At 38.0% G+C, this 17,770-nt stretch overlaps 1 protein-coding gene across 7 annotated transcripts in view; it reads right to left on the bottom strand.

Moving 5' to 3' along the window:
- tanc2b (tetratricopeptide repeat, ankyrin repeat and coiled-coil containing 2b) overlaps positions 1–17,770 on the bottom strand; it is a 236,267-nt gene extending 218,497 nt beyond the window's left edge. For all 7 annotated transcript variants that reach the window (XM_055004166.1, XM_055004171.1, XM_055004170.1 and 4 more), the window contains exon 1: positions 17,312–17,770. The gene's annotated coding sequence lies outside the window, so the exon portion shown is untranslated. The remainder of the gene's footprint in view (positions 1–17,311) is intronic.

Genomic DNA, 17,770 nt, shown 5'->3' on the forward strand with positions numbered 1-17,770 from the left:
TGCAGCGATACAGAGTGTCGCAGCAAAGTCTCTGAAAATAACAGCCGTAGAAACCCCACTGAATGCATAATTCGCCTTTGTCTACTGGGCTTCTGTATTATTAACTGAAAAGGCCAGAAATAAGATCAAAACAAATAATGTGACCGACAATCCAAGTCCCCTTTTCACTGTTAAATCGGGCATTTAAGCGCTTCCTCTCATCTCCTTCTCAGAGGCCGCGAGTGTTTAAGCTTTCATGCAATACAAATGCCTCTGTGTAAAGGCTAGCAGCTCATGTTTGCCTTCTTCACAACCAGCTAAAGCTTCACATCGGGAGGAAACCACTGTTCTGTCCAATTTGAGAAACAGGTACTCAGACAAATTGGCCGGCGCAGACTAAACTACATGCTCACAACATGCGGCTGTTCGCCCTGTTTTCTGTTTGCCAAAGGTCTGGCAAAGAAAACACAGGACACCGAGAACCAGTTACTCACATAAAAAAATCAAAGTCCGCTGCCATTAATACCGCTGGTCAATTTAGGGAACATTGACCGAGACAGGAGATCAAGAGAATAAGGAAGGTAAGCTCAGGGCTAATAAGGAGACTCCTTTAATAGTGTAACTGAGAGTAAACTAAGTGCCGTCTTTATTTGATCCCTGTCTCAGGTCAGACAAAAGGCAGGAAAATCTAATAAGAGTTTTAGAATTAAACAAGCTTTAAAGGTCTCTTTTAAGAGGCTGATCCGTGAATTAACCAGAGGAAAGTTTTCAGAATAGAAACTTCTGGAGGAAAATACAAACCATCCTCATGATGTTGAGTTTAATGAACTTAATGAATAAAAAATATGTGTCCTCAGCTGGTAAAGTCAAGATTTGTTGGCCAACAATTATCCACATCTGCATAAGATAACTTTTTTAATATTATAATTTTTTTTTTTTTTTTTTTTTTTTTGCCTCGGTCAGTTCAAAGTTTCCGGGTATTTTTGCAAATTTTGCTTTGGGCTGTCACCATAGCTGAAAACTGTAATTTTACAGAATTTTTCTTTAATATACAAAGAAAAATCAATAAATTAGAGAAATATATTGTGAATTAAGATGTCTAACATAAAGTAACAACTAAAATATACCTGGACAATGTAGTAACCATTAATTGTTTTGCATTACAAGACTGTTGAAATACATTTACAAATGCATTTATTTTTTATTTCACTAAATGTTCCTTTTTCTCTATTTGATGAAAGTGCTAAATTCAAATTTAATACTGTAAAAATATTTCTAAAATTGCATACAATTGTTTCAGAAAAAGAAGTATTGGCTCCGTAATTCAACATATTTTTGTTAAAAAGAAGCTATCTTGTAGAATTACAGCCGAAATATTGAACCGATGTGCTTCCATCACTGTACAAGATCTATAAGACTTGGTAAACTGACAAATATACAGTTTTTATCATTAGAAATATCATTTATCACAACATCAATCTAACAATATGTTTTCATATCTTTCTTTTTTTATATGATGTTATATTGAGATTATAGATGTGCAAGTATATTTTTGCACACTGATTAATTTTTACAAATTGCATATATTCCATAGTGTATATTCTGCATTTATATATTGCAAATATTTCAGATATTTTCTTTATCTTGCTCCAAGTTTTCAGAACATTTTGAGCAAGAAATATTTTGCTCAGTGTTTCACGTGGGAAAAGTGATTTCTTTCAAAGGACCAATCAAACATCCATCTCTGTATTTTAATGATGGAAAAGTTCAGCTTTTTATGAGTTGGCTTATTTTCAGTTATTTTACAGAATGTTTTTGGTGTCCCAGCCGCAGGAATATTAGCATTTTTTTTTCTTTTGCTGCAAATATAAAGATCTTAATATATAATCTACAGACTTTACATAAAGATCTTTATATTCACACCAGAAGCATCGGTTCTTAACTCTCCAGAGTAATGCATCACCAGCTCACATTCAGCATAATGGAAATGGATGTAGCAGAGGTGACGTCGCCTACTGCGTGTCAAGCCCATTAGTCTTTTATCTACAACTTCTAACACATATCTACACATCTGCAGACACGAGGCATTTCCCCTGAAATGGACGCGTTAAGTGCTGCCGAGCTGCTTTTCCGCATTACTTTTCCATGACGAGGTGCAATTTCTAATGTGACAGCCTGGCCTTTACTCCTAAACCGATGCAACCCTCTTTTTCACCTGCTTCAGCATCCCGTTAAGCACACAGGTGCCCTTTCATCAAAAGGCACAAAATGAGAAATGCTGCCTCTTGTGCTGAGACCTCGGCTCATTAAAAACGTGTTGCTAATGTGGCTGTGTGGAAGCACAAAGCGATGCGGGCTGCCTCGTCAGAAAAAGCCAAAACTGGCGATATCGGTATGAGCCGCAAAACAACACAAAAACCTACTTAGAGGAACCGAAAGTGCTCAGCGTTTTATCACGAGGAACAAAAATAGAACACCTGAGATGCACCCTGGCAGGTGTCTGTCTAACCACGATCAGAACACGCTGAATTAACGGGGATTCAGTTAAAACAAGACACATATCTCAAAAACATTCATCATGTCTTCTTTTTAATGCAGTAGTTTTGGGTTGTTTTGTTCAGACATAAGGTGCATAGATAGATGATCACCTGGACAGTTTCAACGGGAGCTCTCACCTTCTTCAGAAGCTGGATTAACCCTCATCAGTACACATGGCAAAGCCTACTTCATCCGTACACTTGGTGTCCAGCTGGAACCCAGCAGTATTTCATCTGTTTCACATTTCAAATCGAATCAGGCGGTTCTACTGGGCGTGTGACACATCACACGATGTCAGTGAGATGCTTCTGAAGAAGGCCAGAGCTCTCGTCGAAACCGTCCAGGTAATCAACATCTATCTATGCACCTTATGTCTGAACAAAAGAACTCCAAAACTATTAAAACAGCACATTTCATCTGTAAAAGTGTGCACTTCTCTACAGCGTTGATGGAGGCGGACCCAGTGTGAAAGCCGTCCTGGCAGAGGGGCTGGAGCCTCCAAAGCATGGAGAATGGGATAACTGGTTTAAAGCATCGCCAAGGATTAGCCCCTTTCTTAAAATCCATCTCATTACAGCAGTTACATCTCATAAAAGACTGGGAGATGAGGAAATATTACTCAGTTCTTAACGCCGCAGCCCCAAGTGAAATGCGCTCCTCTGCCAGTTTACGTCCAGATGCCAGACGAACAGCTGGAAGACCCATTTAAATTGTGATTGACCAAAAGGCAGAACATGCTAATGAAAGGCTGCCTGATTCTCTCCTGCTTTAAACGGCTGCGGAGAGACACCGAGTGGGTCTCAATGTGTGACTGTGCATCTGGAAAACAGTCGATTTCATTAACGGACTCCCGTGTCATTACCTCGGCGACTCCACGTTAAAAATGTATGCTTCAGGGCCCTCTGTGTGTCATTGGCTAAACGAAGAGCGGATGTAATGCAGCTTCCCTGGAACCGGCATCACCACTCAGTGGGGTTTTCAGCTGGATATCAATTAGAGGCTCATTAGGCGTTCAGAGACGGCAGTCCCTCCGGCTTCCTGTCGCCCGCTGAGAGAGGCTGACCCCAACCTGGAGGGGAAGCTGGAGCTCTCTGAGCGTTTTCAGCCGAGGGACAAGGAATAGCAGCAGCTCTGTCGGTCAAACTCCCCTCACATCTGCTATTTCAGAGAATACACTGTTTGGAATGATAAGAAAACTAAATATGGCCATGAAATCGACGGAGAAAAAGCAACTACTTCACAGATCTATACTGACAGAAATCTGCTGCACTCTAAAAAATAGTTTAACTGTATTTTTTTTTTAAAAAACAAGTTCCTATTAATTTCACAGATGATCCCTGTTTTGCTAAATTCTATCTAGCAAAATCACAGAAAAAAAACACTAATTTGCATGTTGACTATAAAATAAGAAACTAAAACTGTAAAATGTGAATCTTCTAAAAATGGTATTTAGTTCTTTTACACAAACAAATTACACTATTTTTACTGCATTAAAATGAGCAAAAATAGATTACTTAATAAATATAAAATATTTAATAAATATTTGTCATTATTTGAAAGAAAATGTAGGTATATCAAAGACAGGAAAAATGTAAATAATTTTTAACTGTAAGTTTTTAACTTTCATTTCGCAGACTGTCCCTTTTTGTGAAATTACAAATGCTATCTCATCAAACCACAGACAAAAACGATAGATAGATAGATAGATAGATAGATGGATAGATGGATAGATGGATAAATGGATAGATAGATAGATATGAAAATATTACAAATTTTACTGATATATAGGGAATCACTTAGATATTTTTTTGAAGATATTTACTCATTTTTGAAAATATTTACAAGAATTTTCTTGCCAAATTTGGGGGATTTTTTTTTTTTTTTTTTTTTTTTTATAAATAAAACCTTTAAGGGAAACTTTTAAAGGAATTTTTGGAATTTTCTTCCTGAAGGATTTTTCCCCAAATTTTCAGAAATTTGGGGAATTTTTTTTACTGAATTTTTTTCAGACAAGGAAACAATATTTTTTGGTGCCCAAAAATGAGGACAACAGGAGGGTTAAAACATTTTTCTAAGTGTCCTCAAGTGTTTCCATTATGAGGAAAAAAACATGGTAGCTCCATATAATATATATTTTACTACATTTCTCATTTGTCTCCTCTCTGTTCTATTGAAACACTGCCTGCATTTCAACTGAAAAGTCACAGAATTTTTTGGTGAATTTTTGCCATGACCAACATGACCAACTGTGAAGCCACTAGTGACTCAGCTGTTACCAAGACAGTTGGGTTAAGGAGTGCAGAATTTTTGTGTTTTTACAGAACACGGTTAGAGCAAATGGTTAATTTTAGGTGATTTTTTTTTTTAATTGAGAAGGAGAATAAAGTGATTCTGATGAAATATCATGATTTCAAGGTTCAGTTTCAGGTATCTTCTTGAGCAGTGTTTAAATTTTCATCAATTTTTCCTGACGGAAAGACACTTTACAGATAATCAGCTCCAAGTCTGATGATTCTTTCTGTTTTTACATTTTCGGTTGCTAATAAAAATAGAAACTTTATTTTTTTCAAAGAATACATGTCTTTTAAACCTGACAACTAGTTTTGTTGTTCAGAGAGTTAAATAAATTGACAAATAATTGTATTTTAGGGTCAGTGTCTGATGTTCCTTAGAAGTAACAACTGCTACTTCTAATAATCAGAACCATCATCTAAATAAGAATCGACTTGCTGGCAGGCCATGTTTGCAGTGAAAACAGCGAATAGAAAACTGTGTCGGCTTGTAAACGCCCTGCAGACGAACATCAGGGCTGCTCTGCTGCTTTGGCATCTCGGTGTGGACGTAGAAACAGATCCGTAAACGGCCTTTACAGCCTGAAAGATGCTGACGTGTAACAGCATGTTCAAAGTGATGCATTAGTGTGAACACGTCCTCAGACCAGAAGCCTGTACTTCTGTGAGCCTGGGATGTGTGGGAAGTCATTCCTGCCTCTTTCTCCACAGTTTGCACACATATATATCATATTGGCAGTTACTGCTGTGACTGGAGTCTTTGAGCCTATTGCTGCATTGCAGCCTTTAATGAAATCAAGTTAATCACTTCTCTCTGGACAAGCAGAAGTGTTACATGCATTCATTCTGTGTCTGCTACCTCCTAAATTACATGGCATTACCTGAATCTGCCAAGATGGCCCCGGCTTTTAGATAACAAAGACTGGCTCTGCGGCTGTATCCAATCAGTCTGCCACTCAGGCTTCCTCCAGGGAACCAGAGATCCCCGTTAGCCTATTAGGCAGCTGCTTGAGCCGGCCCCAGCTGCTGATGGCAGATGAATGGCAGAGTATTCATCAGGCCTGAAAGCTGTGTCTCATAGCTGGAACAACAGCTACAGTATAACCAACAACTTTGGCTTTTCAATGTAGTCGGGAGCAACCGCCGACCTCTAACCCCGTTTGCTGAAAGTGCATAGTTTGACACCCACCAGATAGTTTCTCCTTCTGTGCACAGACATACCAAAGACACCACCACCACCACCACCACCACCATCACCATCACCATCACCATCACCATCACCATCATCCCAGGGTTGTGCTCATCTGGTGTCAATATTAGCAGATGTGAGAGCCGTCCAGTTCAACCCTCCTGTTGTCTTTGTTTACGGGCATCAAAAAATATTGTTTCCTTGTCTGAAAAAAATTCAACAATTTAGCAAAAAAATTCCCCAAATTTCTGAAAATTTGCAAAACCTTCAGGAAGAAAACTGCAATAATTCCTTAAAAGTTTCCCTTAAAAGTTTTATTTTTTAAAAAAATCCCCCAAATTTGGCAAGAAAATTCTTGCAAATATTTTCAAAAAATTAGTAAAAATCTTTAAAAAAATCCTAAAAATATCTAAAGCAATTACATATATATCAGTAAAACTTCTAATGTTTTCTTTAAGAACATTCACATAAAAATCAACCAAAATCCAGCGAAATTCGCTGGATTTTGGTTGATTTTTTGTGAATGTTCTTAGGAAACATTTTTAACATTCTTTTTTTCCACCAAAAAATTTTCAAAAATTTCCCAAAAATGTTGAAAATGTGGACATCAGAAGTTTCACTGTGAAAATATATATTTTTCTTCACATTTTCAAACTTTAAAATGGGTCAATTTTGACCCGCAGGATGACACGAGGGTTAACTATAATGGGTTCAGCTCACGACAAACAGGGTTACCGCCGTGTCACCTACTTGACGTTTATATGCTGACGTTTTGTGATGTGATCTGTGGGCCGGCGTCAACGAAACACTGCTGCTCTGTCATGTCTAAATAGCTCCACTGTTCCCATATGTTTGGTGCTCGTTTGTCAGTAGGAGATGGGCCTCGGCTCGGTGATGCGGAGCTCCAATAATGGGTTAACTTCATTATAATTTGCCAGGCATTGCTGTGTCTGCAGAACATAGTGGACTCGTTGTTCGTCCAGCTGCTTTCATTGGGTTTGTGTGCTAAAACAGGGTGTGACGACGAGAGTAGGAGTGGGTTTTTATGAAAAGTAGCATTGTTTTCAGTCTACGAGAGCATTGTTTCCAGTGATACCCTTTGTATTAAGGAGCTACGATGGAGAATTAAGAAACTGCAGGAGAAGATACAGACTTTAAGGCACAGACTCATCTCTGCTGCTCCAATAATGATAAACACTCACCACAAAGCTCATTTAGCAGCTCGTAGACTGCATTGTCAACCGCTGTTCCAAGGACATGGATGATCTTTCATGCTGAAATGGTTTCATATGACCTTAAATCTCTCTCCAGGATGAGATGTTGCACCCTGAACTCTTACTGGCATCATCTGTCTGGAGGGGATTGTTTCCTTTTTTCTACCATTACGTTTGCGATATCAAATCATTTAATGCTGCTGCCATTTGCCAAAGAGTCTCCAGATATTCATCCCAGCTACTATCGGTCTGTTTCTGTCTGCAGAAATGATCTAATTTATAACATGATGTTCTGAATTATGAGGAAAAGAATAGTGAATCTGTTTTGTGTATGATGGAAGGCTTCATAAAGCTTGGTGAGGATTTGACCAAACTACAGGTTTTTCTTTAATATCGTCGTAATATCGTTAATTAGCTTTGGACTGGTCAGTTAATCACCAATTATTTTGACAAGTGAATGGAGCATTTTTAAAGAAAAAAAGTCTAAAGTTTCTGGTTCTGGCTTCTTAAATCTGAAATGTTCTGTTTTCTTTCCTCTTTTATGAGAGTAAATTGAATATCTTTGGGTTGTAGACAAGACATTTGTCATCTTGGGATTTAGGAAACACTAACAGACATTTTATAAACCACACAGCTAATTAACTAAGAAAGAAAATACTTGACAGTTTAATCAACAATGCAAATAATGCTGTTTTATCCACAATTAGAGAGTTAATAATCATTAATAACAGATAAGTAATCAACAACACTATAAAAAATTACCAGTTTCAGGTAATTTATCAAATAATAATAATGACTTTCCAAAAAATTAAGGTTTTCTTTTTTTTTTCACGAGACAACAGTTTGAAATCAGCATCCATGGCTATATAAATATAATTTTATGTTTATATTTTTTTTGTCTTTTTAGTGTCTGAAAACATATTTGTCCCTGTGTTTTTTTAAATATTCATTGAACACAGTCTGTGTTTGTATTATTATCCTGAGTCCCTTTGAGCGTCGTAATTTTGTTGGGCTTTACGTATTTGTCACGGATATTTGTTGATATTTTGTGGAACTTTATGGTAAAATGACCAAGTAATCAATTAAAAGAGAAGCTGCGATAAATGTTAAAAGGAACAAAATACCACCACAGTCATTGTGAATCATTTTCTGCTCGGGTTTCCTTTGAACAGAAGATGAAATACAGCAGTAATCACAGCTTGCAAATTACAGATACTCGTTTGTCAGCTTCAGCCGATTTCAACAAACAAAATATTGAAATGGAAATTACACAGTTGAGTTTCTTGCTGTGCAGTGCTGCTCTGAAATACATTCTAGTGTTCTAGTTGCTTAACCCTCATGTCGTCCTGCGGGTCAAAATTGACCCGTTTTAAAGTGTGAAAATATGGGGAAAAAAATATTTTCACAGTGAAACTTCTGATGTCCACATTTTCAACATTTTTGGGAAATCTGAACATTATTTGGTGGAAAAAAAGAAATGTTAAAAATGTTTCTCAAGAACATTCACAAAAAAAATCAACCAAAATCCATCGAATTTCGCTGGATTTTGGTTGATTTTTATGTGAATGTTCTGAAAGAAAATAACAGAAGTTCTACTGATATATATGTAATCATTTTAGATATTTTTAGGATTTTTGTGGAAGATTTTTACAAATTTTTTGAAAATATTTACAAGAATTTTCTTGCCAAATTTGGGGGATTTTTTTAAAAATAAAACTTTGAAGGGAAACTTTTAAGGAATTATTGGAATTTTCTTCCTGAAGGTTTTGCAAATTTTCAGAAATTTGGGGATTTTTTTGCTGAATTTTTGGATTTTTTTTCAGACAAGGAAACAATATTTTTTGGTGCCCATAAATGAGGACAATAGGAGGGTTAATAGCTTACACAGGTAGCCTGGAAAGATTGCTCTGGGTTTACAAAATACAGTATAAGTTCATAAAGGAAGCAGTTTTGTGCACAGTGCTCGACTGAACACACTGAATGTGATGCCCACGAGCAACAAATTTGGATTAAATGAATCAAAGCTAAGTGAAGTGGCCCTTTGCTCTGCCTACTGTCGCTGTGCAGCTCAGTAATGCTACGTGGCACAGCATGAAGGCTATTTTTAAGACTCCTTTTAGCCAAACTATTGTATTTTGCTCAGACCGAGCTGGTTTTCTCAGGCCACGCATGCTTTGTGTAGATAAATTTCAAAAAGGAAACGCACGCAGAGGCAGAAGGATTTCTCTCGGTGCAACCAAACGTCAGATTAGCGACCACAATGCTCGCAGCTGCATGGGCTCGTCCTGCAAATGAAAAGCTTTCCTGGGGAACATATCCACCACACTTTACTGGTAGCACTTAGCCTTGATGTCATGTCGGGGTAATGCACTTAGTTTAACCTTGTGTTTTAAGGACCTGCGTTTGTGTGTGAATGCAGAATGTTCTGGATTTAAAGATAACCAGCAGGGCTGTGTTTCTTCTACAGCGGATTGTTTTCAAGGTAGGGGAGTGGTCCACGGCTTTAGCCTCCAGCCACCAAAATATGTCCTTGCTCGGGCATGAGAGTTCATTGTGTTAGCAGTTAGAACACAGAGTCCCCTCTGAGTCCGTCTAAAAATACCCCCGACCACCTCTGCCCCAAACTCCACTCTGAGGGGCTCGAATGAAGAGACGCTGCATGAGGCTGGATGAATAAACATGCAGACATGCAGCACACACACACACACAGCTCAATGCTGCTAACCCCCCAGTTGTCTTCATTTACAGGCACCAAGAAATATTGCTGGATACATGGCAAAAATTCAGAGACTTTTCAGTTGAACTGCAGGCAGTGTTTAAATAGAGCAGAGAGGAGAAAATGAGAAATGTAGTAAAGTAGTAAAATATCTATATTATATGGAGCTACCATGGTTTTTCCTAATAATGAAAACACTTGAGGACATTTTTTGTAAAAAAAAATATCAAGGAAATTCAACTTTTGTTCTTTTTTTATTATTTATGCCGATTTTAACCCTTGTACCGTCCCACAGGTCAAAATTCACCCATTTTAAATTCTGAAAATGTGGAAAAAATATATATTTTCACAGTGAAACTTCTGATGTCCACATTTTCAACATTTTTGGGAAATTTCTGAACATTTTTTGGTGCAAAAAAAATGTTCAAAAAAATGTTTCTTCCAGAACATTCAGAAAAAAAAAATCAACCAAAATCCAGCGAATTTCACTGGATTTTGTTTATGTGACTGTTCTTAAAGAAAATATTAGAAATTTTACTGATATATATGTAATCACTTTAGATATATTTGGGATTGTTTTGGAAGATTTTTATTCATTTTTTGAAAATATTTACAATTTTAATTTTTTAAAATTTTTTAAATTTTTATTTCTTGCAAAATTTGGGAATTTTATTTTATTTTTTAAAAAAAAAATAAAACTTTTAAGGGAAACGTTTCAGGAATTAATGGAATTTTCCTCCTGAAGGTTTTGCAAATTGCAGAAATTTGGGGAATTTTTTTGAAGAATTTTTTTGGATTTTTTTTCAGACAAGGAAACAATATTACAAAATATTACAATATTTTTTGGGGCCCGTAAATGAGGACAAGGGAGGGTTAAGACATATTTTAGTTCCCTCGAATTCTGGCCATGATTGTGTGTTTCCATAGAGGTGCAGGACTTTGTATTGCAGAGAAAAATGAGCCCACAGTGACTAAAAACATGACAGAAGCAAATAAAAAAACGCTAATCACGCTTCATGGTTGATCTTGTAAAATGAACCAGACGTATCTTCTAAAAATAAGAAGCTGCAAAGAAAAAAAGCAGCAAAGGAAGGTATGAATATCAGACTCTCTCCAAACAGTCCATCAGTGGTTTATCTGCTCTGATCTGAAACAGCAGATCTTCTTACACACCTTCTCTTCTGGGACACATAAATAGTTAGCAGACTACTGTAAGGAAATGTTAGCACCGGCTCGTGACGAGCGAACACATGCTTCTCCTGGATATACATAAATCCAACGCTGTGACAAACAGGCAGACTAAAATATTAAGCGAGAAAAAAACAAAAACCCACAATCCTCCAGTTATGATATATTGATGCGGTGCTCCCGTTTATTGTTATGAAACCGTAACTAGGCCTACATATCATAATAACCTCCGTGGCAGCAGACGAAAACACCGAAGCACTTTGATCTGGCGAGGTATTTTTGGGTTGAGCTGCTGGATTCTTTATAAGGTGTATATCCAAGTGCTTTGAAGAGAAACAGGCAACAACATGTAGCAGAAATATAAAGCAGCCTTCCTTGTACCTTCCTCTGAGTGCATTCTGTTCAATCTTCTCTGTCGCGGTTTGGTTGAATCACTTTTCTTGCAATGACAAAGCAAAAGATTCCATATGAAGTGTTTTTTTTTTGTGATTACTAATACAAAAGTTCAAAATCTTCATCTAGTCCAGAGGTGTCAAACATGTGGCCCGTGGGCCAAAAGCGGTCCTCCAGAGGGTCCAATCCAGCCCTCAAAGTGTAAAAATTACAGAGAAGACATTAACTGCAGATTGTAAATTAGTAAAACTATAAATTTAAAATAATTTCTAGACTATGACAAGTTCTTTTGATGTTAAGGGATCGTTCTTTTGCCATTTTGTATCTAATTTTGTACTATTTTGTCTTGTTTTTGTTGTTTTTTTCTTTTTGTTGTTTGACTTGTCTTTGTCTCATGTTTTTGTCATTTTGTTTCTCATTTATGTGTTTCCTTTTTGTCTTTGTTTTTTTGTCTCTTTTTTTGTTTTGTTTCATGTCGTTTGTTTCATTTTTGGCATTTTGTTTCTCATTTTTTTTTGTTTTGTGTCTGATTTTTGTAATATTTTGTCCTGTTTTCGTTTTTTTTCTTTTTTTGTCTGATTTTTGACGTTTGTCTCATGTTTTTGTCATTTTGTTTCTCATCTTTGTCTTTTTGTGTTTTGCTTTATTCATTGTTTTTGCATATCGTTTTGTTTTTTCTGGTCTCGCTTGTGTTGTTTCTCAACTTTTTTTGGTGTTTTGTTTCTCGCTTTTGTCATTTTTGATCTCATTTGTCATTTTTGTAATTTTTTTATCTTGTTTTTGTCGTTTGTCCATTTTTGTGTCAATTTGTCTCATTTTTTGTCGTTTTGTGTCTCGTTTTTTCATTTTGTGTCTCATTTTTGTACTATATTTTATGTGAATGATAAACTGGAGGCATAATATTGTTGAAATTGAACTTATTTTTTCTTTTTCAGGTTATTATGTTATGATTTCACTGGTCCGACCCACTTGAGATCAAACTGGGCTCAACTAAAATGTGTTCGACTCCCCTGACCTAGTCGAAGGCACTGTGGAAATAGAGTTGCATTGTTTCCTGTGGAAGTCAATGAATGTTACTGACTCCCACTAGAAGAAGAAGAAGAACAAACTAAAGGATAGCAACAGCATTTTGGGGTTTTTTTTCTCTGCAAAAAGGCCAAGATGAAACAGCCTGGCTTACCTCGGAGTATGGTCACTAACAAGAAAAGAACGGAGCGCTAAGACGACGCCTTTTCCGCATCATTATTACATTATCAAAGGGCCACAGCGAAATGAGAGACATGCCTGAGGAGAATCCGTCTCTCATTAGAGGAGTTCAGCGCGCCACCGTTTCTTCCAAATGAGGCAATTTCGGAGTGTTTTACTGACTATCCGGATGTCTTTATCCACAGATTTCTCAACATGTTAGAGCCGCTGTTGCTCTCTGCTGTTAGGTCAGCGTTATTTATGTAGCTTCAATATCACAAATTTGCCTCGAGGGACTTACATGACATGCGACACCCTCCATAAAGAACAAAATGGAGGAGAAACAGACAGCAGATCCCTCTTCCTTCTGGGTCTGACAGACAGGCGATTACAGACCACACCAACAAATTTTCAGTATGGACTAAATTGTATATGATGCAGTTCCTGTGGTCTGCTCTGCCTTGCATTCCTAATGCAATCCACTCTTGGGGCATAAATTGAGTTACTGGCCAAGAAGGAAATAAATTATGACCAAAATATCAATTTTAATTCCCTTCACACTGCATTTTTCCTAAACTGATGATCACGCTATTCACCCGATAGTCCACACATCCAAGCACATGTACACTAAACTAAAAAGCCAAGCATTTTTTTCTCCAAAAGGTTTTCCTTGTTTTCCTTGACTGCTTTTCCTGATTAAAGCAGCATAAAGAGTGCTATTTGCCTCAGCGCTCTGGGAAATGAATCAAAACATCCCGGAGGACGACACCTTTATTCCCCCGTACAGGAAACAATCTCACATTTTCAGAGCTGATAAGATTCAGAGAGCAACACCCAGCGCCGTGTGGCTTCAGCGGTGGATGAACACCAAAAAGGCAGTTTTAGCTCATTAAACAACAGACCTTTTCATATCTGAAGGAGCAGTCAGACATTCTTGTGCAGTTAGAAGCCTCTTAATTAACCCCAGCCACTTTTAAGAACACAAAGTCAGATGTAAGTCAGGCGCATTGGTGAAGTTCTGAAATCCTACACTTGTGTTTGCGAAACGGTGAGTAATTCATCTGTAATGTTTCATACATTCAATGTCGTTTTACGAGGAAGAGCCGTTTTTGACGTACGGTACCCACATTGCCTCGTCTGCTCCCGATTTAATCACTGATCTTGTACATTTCTGAGACGGACTTTCAGCGACCCGCAGAATGAGAATGTGCTTCAGCGTTTCAGCTGTGGGATTAGGTGAAAAGATCGATAGTAAAAGAAGAAGATTTCTGCTCAAGAACAAGAGAATTTCACCTTTTGAGGAAAAATGTCCCATAACTGCATTACACCAAGATGTAGCTAGACTGTTGTCAGCAGAAAAAAAATGGGATTTTATGTCCTCTTTGTCCTCCAAATTAAACTCATGCCCTCTGGAATGATAAACAGACGCACTTTCTGATCTAACAGCCCCATCAGCAGCACAAAACCATGTGTCTGTGGCTTTCAACACCAAAAATGACAAAATGACAATGCTATGGTTCAGGTTTGCTTGGGTTTAAGTACCAAACAACTTGTTTAGTCGTAGGGAAAGAAGATGGTTTGGGTTTAACTGTCTGCTCTGTCAAGGTTGTGGGACCTTTTTCATGATGGATAAACACTTGGTTTGGGCAGATTTATGGAACAATCGTGGTCGTGTTTCGGTTGGAAACGGGAACAAGCTGCACTTTCCCATGTTAGAATCAAAACTTTTGTTTACCCGTCCATCCACCCCATTGTTTCAGGCCACAATTATAAAGGCTTGGAAAATAAATGTCATTGTCGTCGTCGTTTTGAAAATGTCTGGATGTACCTACTCAGAAGATATCCTGTGAAACAAGAAATACATATGGATGAAATTTCTTTAACTTAACCCTCCTGTTGTCCTCATTTACGGGCACCAACAATATTGTTTCCTTGTCTGAAAAAAATCCAAAAATTCAGTAAAAAAATTCCACTAATTTCTGAAAATTTGCAAAACCTTCAGGAAGAAAATTCCAATAATTCCTTAAAAGTTTACTTTATAAGTTTTATTTTTTAAAAAATCCCCCAAATTTACCAAGAAAATTCCTGTAAATATTTTCAAAAAATAAGTAAAAATTTTCCAAAAAAATATCTAAAATGATTACATATATATCAGTAAAACTTCTAATATTTTCTTAAGGACATTCACAAAAAATCAACAAAAATCCAGCAAATTTTGCTGGATTTTGGTTGATTTTTTATGAATGTTCTTAAGAAACATTTTTTTTCCCACCAAAAAATGTTCAGAGATTTCCCAAAAATGTTGAAAACGTGGACATCAGAAGTTTCACTGTGAAAATATATATATTTTTTCCACATTTTTAAACTTTAAAATGGGTCAATTTTGACCCGCAGGACGACACGAGGGTTAAACTACGATGATAACTAATCATATTATACCTTTGATTGCAATTTGCTCTCACCATTAACTAAGGCATAAAAAGCTTAGAGCGCCTACGTTTAGTGTCAGTTCTGATTTAAAGATCATGTTTTATTTATGCGGCACATTTCTTAGTGAAAATCTGAAGGCTGTTTTGTGTCAGCTGAAGTTTCTGAGAAATGGTTCATCCATTTGCTGCAGCAGAATCTTTCATATTTTAACCTTTTGGCCTGTCAGCGAGTGAGAACGAAGGGACTGCGTTGGCTCGGACTGTGGAAAACAAGGCCTTGTCACTACACCCCCCCTGAGCTGGGAGAGATAAGACAAAAAAAAAAAAAAAAAAAAAGTTTAGGACTGGTCGGCTGAAAAAGCAAAAACATCATGATCTCATAATGGAAAAGCTCCACACAGTGAACTCGCAGATGTGTGTCAGGAGCTGGGTAGCAAGAGAGAAGCACAACCAGCGCATGTCATTGAAGTGATGAGAGAACGCTTTGAGGATGACTGTCTTTTATCTCTGCCGAGCGGAGCCGAGCTGACAACCAAGAACTTGAATAAGGAAAGTACAGCGAGACAGCAGTCATCTCCAGCCTCATACAAAAACCATGAAGTGCTGGAGCCCGAATCTTACTCGTCTGCAGACCTATTTTTCTGATAAATGCTTTATCACAACATTTCTCCGGCTGCTATAAAAGGCATAGCTTGCATTTGTGGAGTGTGTAAACTATACGCCCCAAAAATGACATTTCCCTCTGTGACGGCTTTTTGTTATTTTACAAATCTTCGCCGTGTTAAATCATAAACCGAGAGACAAAACATCTAAGACAACTGCCAAAGTTTTCTCAGAAGGTACGCCGTCCAAAAGCAGACTTACTTTCCTCCATATAAAGAGCTGCGTGGTGATCATAGGGAAATAAGCGTTTTCCCCTTCCAAACAACAGGCATTACACAGATTAACAGCCTTTGCTGAAACGTACTATTACCACATAAGTCCCTGTCGAGAAGGACCAGATGTCAGATAATAGGCTGTGCAGAGTGAGGTAGGTTCTGGCCTGGAGCCACTGAACAAGTAAGAACAGCTTCTTCCATACAAACCTCTTCACTTTATGGACAGCTTGTTGTCTGGGTGGGCAACCCCCCTCTTACACCTCGCTGAGCACAGGTTAGAGGAGGAACAATCCAATATGCAACCGTCTCCACATGCAGGTATTTGTGGATAAATGAGCACATAACAGGCTGAACCTTAAAATCAATTAACCCCATTAGACACAGAGAGGTCTGTTTTAAAAGCAACTGGTCTTTGAACGTTATATATGATTTAACCCTCATGTCGTCCTGCAGGTCAAAATTGACCCGTTTTAAAGTTTGAAAATGTGGGAAAAAAAATTTTTCACAGTGAAACTTCTGATGTCCACATTTTCAACATTTTTGGGAAATCTCTGAACATTTTTTGGTGGAAAAAAAGAAATGTTAAAAATGTTTCCTAAGAACATTCACATAAAAATCAACCAAAATCCAGCGGAATCCACTGGATTTTGGTTGATTTTTATGTGAATGTTCTTAAGAAGATATTAGAAGTTTTACTGATATATATGGAATCACTTTAGATATTTTTAGGATTTCTTTGAAGATTTTTACTCATTTTTTTGAAAATATTTACAAGAATTTTCTTGCCAAATTTGGGGGATTTTTTTAAAATAAAACTTTTAACGGAAACTTTTAAGGAATTATCGGAATTTTCTTCCTGAAAGTTTTGCAAATTTTCAGAAATTTGGGGAATTTTTTTGCTGAATTTTGGGATTTTTTTCAGACAAGGAAGCAATATCGTTTGGTGGCCGTAAATGAAGACAGCAGGAGGGTTAATATCACCAACGTGTGCTTCTAAAATGAAAGTGCAGCAAATGCATCACACATGTTGCAGTCCGCAGACAAAAAAAGAGCTTATTATTGTGTTCAAAGGAGCAGCTAAGTCTATCTCATTAAACACTACTGGGGGTGTTTATTGGCTTAGCTGGCTGCCAGGGCTTTGCCTGTGAGCAGCAGCACGATATAGGAATTATATGTTCTAGACTGGCTGCTGAAAGAGCCCTGAACACACACATATTTATTACAGGTATGATTAAATAAACTTTAAACTGCAAGCAGGCACGGCTGGGAAAGACACCGAGCAGATGTCGCTGTATAAAAAGGACAGCTTACCTTTTTCTAGACTTGAACCTTTGTTTTTCTCAGCAGCTTTGGCATCACATTCGTGCCTTCCTGTCTTGCTTGCTGCTGGTGTTCCTCTGGTACCGTGTCTGCTGCAGCGCTCCGTGCGGCTCCTCGCTCCTCCACGTTTCCAATCGCTCCGAAATAGCTCACTCTGAAAATAACTGCTGCACCGATCAAAGCGTTCAGCCCCCCCACAGGCAGCCGGAGACGCTCACAGCAGCTACACCCTCCTGTGCGTCCGCGGTGCAGAGCTCTGCGGCAGGTAGCGTCTCGGTGGCCGGGCTGACGGCCGCTTCTCCCCCGCGCTGAATGTGCCGAGTGTCGGGGCCACTCACATCTGAAGTCATGAGTGTGCTGTGCAGCCAGAGCCAGTCGGTGCCCACTGCCACGCAGCGCCGCAACATGGAGCGATGCCTGCCTGCCTGCCTGCCGCTGAGTCAAGCCGCG

The sequence above is a fragment of the Amphiprion ocellaris genome, chromosome 18, assembly GCF_022539595.1.
Source record: "Amphiprion ocellaris isolate individual 3 ecotype Okinawa chromosome 18, ASM2253959v1, whole genome shotgun sequence".
In the NCBI taxonomy this organism is placed as follows: domain Eukaryota; kingdom Metazoa; phylum Chordata; class Actinopteri; family Pomacentridae; genus Amphiprion; species Amphiprion ocellaris.